The sequence below is a fragment of the Buteo buteo genome, unplaced genomic scaffold (genome assembly GCF_964188355.1).
Source record: "Buteo buteo unplaced genomic scaffold, bButBut1.hap1.1 HAP1_SCAFFOLD_150, whole genome shotgun sequence".
Taxonomy (NCBI): domain Eukaryota; kingdom Metazoa; phylum Chordata; class Aves; order Accipitriformes; family Accipitridae; genus Buteo; species Buteo buteo.
The window spans coordinates 11075-15000 of record NW_027439314.1 but is presented as its reverse complement, the minus strand read 5'-3'; positions in this window follow the sequence as shown (position 1 = coordinate 15000).

Here is a 3926-nt window from a genome sequence, read left to right as displayed (position 1 = left end):
GACGCGCCCTAAACGCCTCATCGATCAGTAAGGGAAGGGAACGGAGGAAGGAGCGGAGGCCCCACGGCCACGAGTCCTGGGACAGCGACGGCCACTCGCACCCATCGCCAACCGGGGGCGGACGGCAGGTGCGGGGGCTCTGCGTGCGAGTGAGAGGGCAACGTCTGCGGAGAGGTGCAACGCCGGCCTGAACACCGGCAGAGCCGGCCCGCCGGGAAGCCCCTCCGACGCGCCCTAAACGCCTCATCGATCAGTAAGGGAAGGGAACGGAGGAAGGAGCGGAGGCCCCACGGCCACGAGTCCTGGGACAGCGACGGCCACTCGCACCCGTCGCCAACCGGGGGCGGACGGCAGGTGCGGGGGCTCTGCGTGCGAGTGAGGGCAACGCCTGCGAGAGGTGCTCCAACGGCCTGAACACCGGCAGAGCCGGCCCGCCGTGGAGGCTCTCCGACGCACCCGAGGACGCCTCAGCGGGCGCTGCCTGTGGGTCTGGATCAGTCAAATCGTGGAGCGGGAGGTGCCACGGGCCACCCGGCTCCAGACAACGATTCCCTTGAGGAAGGTAACGGGACCGGGGGATGGCCACAGCAGGCTCAACTGCCCCAGCTCCTCCAGCGTTCAAGTGCCGGCAACCGCCACCGGCTGCCGGTCTTTGCCCGCCCCACAGGCAACCGCTTGCCGTCGGGGAAAAAAAAGGCACCTGGACCCATGCCGCGCACGGGTGTTCGGGGCCTGGGGGAATGCCACAGAAGCGAGACAACCCCAGCCGCCTGCGTTCGACTTGCCAGCCACCAGGTACAGCCGCACTTTTCTTCCCGCTTCGCGGGCTCCAGCTTAAGGCCGGAGAAAACGCGATGAGGTGCCGCCACCTCTAACCCGGTACAGCGCTGCAGACCTTTCCACCGAGCCCTCCTGCAACCAGGCAAGCCGGGGCAGGCCGGACACCACAGGCCGCCCACGCGTGGCTCATGCCGGCAGAAACAGGACGAGGCGCTGCGGCCTCTCACCTGTGCCATCATCGGGCCCTTGGGGGCTGGGGGGAAGCTGCGGCACGCACGAGAACCCCCAGCCGTCTGCATCCGGCTGCCAGCCACCGGGACCGGCTGCCGCTTGCACTCTGCCCAATTCGTGCATGGGCTCCAGCTTAAGGCCGGAGAAAACGCGATGAGGTGCCGCCACCTCTAACCCGGTACAGCGCTGCAGACCTTTCCACCGAGCCCTCCTGCAACCAGGCAAGCCGGGGCAGGCCGGACACCACAGGCCGCCCACGCGTGGCTCATGCCGGCAGAAACAGGACGAGGCGCTGCGGCCTCTCACCTGTGCCATCATCGGGCCCTCGGGGGCTGGGGGGAAGCTGCGGCACGCACGAGAACCCCCAGCCGTCTGCATCCGGCTGCCAGCCACCGGGACCGGCTGCCGCTTGCACTCTGCCCAATTCGTGCATGGGCTCCAGCTTAAGGCCGGAGAAAACGCGATGAGGTGCCGCCACCTCTAAACCCGGTACAGCGCTGCAGACCTTTCCACCGAGCCCTCCTGCAACCAGGCAAGCCGGGGCAGGCCGGACACCACAGGCCGCCCACGCGTGGCTCATGCCGGCAAAAACAGGACGAGGCGCTGCGGCCTCTCACCTGTGCCATCATCGGGCCCTCGGGGGCTGGGGGGAAGCTGCGGCACGCACGAGAACCCCCAGCCGTCTGCATCCGGCTGCCAGCCACCGGGACCGGCTGCCGCTCTGCCCGCTCCAGCTTAAGGCCAGAGTCAAAGGACGAGGTGCCGCCACCTCGCCCGCCCATCACCAGGCCCTCAGGAGGCGGCGGCAGCCGCGGCGGGCTGGATGCTCACGGGCAGCTGCCCTCGCATATACCAGCGCTCCACCTTTGCCATCATCGGGCCCTCCGGGGCCGGGGGAAAGCCGAGGCAGGCTCGGCTCCACCCGGTCTTCCAGCGTTCGAGTGCCGGTGGCCGCCGCCGGCCACCGGGCTATGCCCTGCGGAATCCACCTTTGCACCTCTCGCACCACTCGGGTCAACAGCCACCGCCAGCCTGCCAGACCCTCGCAGGCGCCCGGCTGGCTTACTTGGAAAACACCGGGAGAGACCAACCGGCCGAACAGACAGAAAACGAGCCGAACCACCAGGCAAAACCACCACCACAACGGCCGCCCAGCGCTCCACTTCGCCGGCTGAGCCGTAAGCCTTGCAGCCGCTCACTAGCGCTGCTCCGTGCACGAGTCACCACTACCTCCTATAGTACGGGAGATCACGTCCCCGCCCCCGGCCGGCTCCAAGAGTGCCGTCCCTGCCCACCGGGGAGACCCGCCAATGACACCGACTTTTACGATGACGTAACTGGAGGCAGCGAAAAACAGCGACCCCTTGGCCAGCTCCGAGAAAGTGGCGGGGCTATCAGGTCTACCTCCCCGCCCCCGAAATGCGGCTAAGTCCCGCCGGAGCCGGGTAGACCTGGCGGCTCTTTTCACCGGCCGCTGCGGCAGCGACACCCCGCGTCCTCCGGGCGCCGCCGGCGGCCGCGCCGGCCTCCGGAGCCGGGTAGACCTGGCGGCCGCCCGCGGAGCCGGGTAGACCTGGCGGCTCTTTTCACCGGCCGCTGCGGCAGCGACACCCCGCGTCCTCCGGGCGCCGCCGGCGGCCGCGCCGGCCTCCGGAGCCGGGTAGACCTGGCGGCCGCCCGCGGAGCCGGGTAGACCTGGCGGCTCTTTTCACCGGCCGCTGCGGCAGCGACACCCCGCGTCCTCCGGGCGCCGCCGGCGGCCGCGCCGGCCTCCGGAGCCGGGTAGACCTGGCGGCCGCCCGCGGAGCCGGGTAGACCTGGCAGCCCTTTTCACCGGCCGCTGCGGCAGCGACACCCCGCGTCCTCCGGGCGCCGCCGGCGGCCGCGCCGGCCTCCGGAGCCGGGTAGACCTGGCGGCCGCCCGCGGAGCCGGGTAGACCTGGCGGCCCTTTTCACCGGCCGCTGCGGCAGCGACACCCCGCGTCCTCCGGGCGCCGCCGGCGGCCGCGCCGGCCTCCGGAGCCGGGTAGACCTGGCGGCCGCCCGCGGAGCCGGGTAGACCTGGCGGCCCTTTTCACCGGCCGCTGCGGCAGCGACACCCCGCGTCCTCCGGGCGCCGCCGGCGGCCGCGCCGGCCTCCGGAGCCGGGTAGACCTGGCGGCCGCCCGCGGAGCCGGGTAGACCTGGCGGCCCTTTTCACCGGCCGCTGCGGCAGCGACACCCCGCGTCCTCCGGGCGCCGCCGGCGGCCGCGCCGGCCTCCGGAGCCGGGTAGACCTGGCGGCCGCCCGCGGAGCCGGGTAGACCTGGCAGCCGTTCGGTGCCCCTTGGGCGGGGGGGGGCGGGGGGGGCAGGTGCGCCTGTTTTTGGTTCGTTTTTTTCGGTTTTTTTTTTTTTTTCTTTCTTTTGAGATTTTAGCAAATCTGATTAAAAGGGCCACCCTCTCCCGGTTCTCCCGGACGGCATTTCTTTCCCCCTCCCCTTCCCGAGTTTGAACCACTTCTACACCAAGGGAGCACGTTTAAACGTACTGTCTGATGCAAGAGTTATTTCACCTTTATTGATTCCGGCGGGAAATATTAATACAATATTAACGACAACCAGTTTTCAAAATAATTTTTGTTTCCTGACACACACACACCCCCCCCCCACCCTCGTCGTTCTCATGCACGTGCACGCACCTATTCCGAGCCGGTGGCTGCCAGGCACTTGCCAGCTTCACCACACCAGCCAGCCCCTCTGCTCCGCTGCTGCCCCCCCCCCCCCCAACCATATTCTGTCGGCGGGGTCCGGGCAGAGGTGGCAGCCCCCGGCACAAACTGCCCGGCTCCCCGGCGCGAGTTCGCTGTTCACTGGGTGCCTTCAGGACTGGTAGCCCCTTGCCAGGTTCAGGTTCGGGTCCCGGCGCTGCTGGGT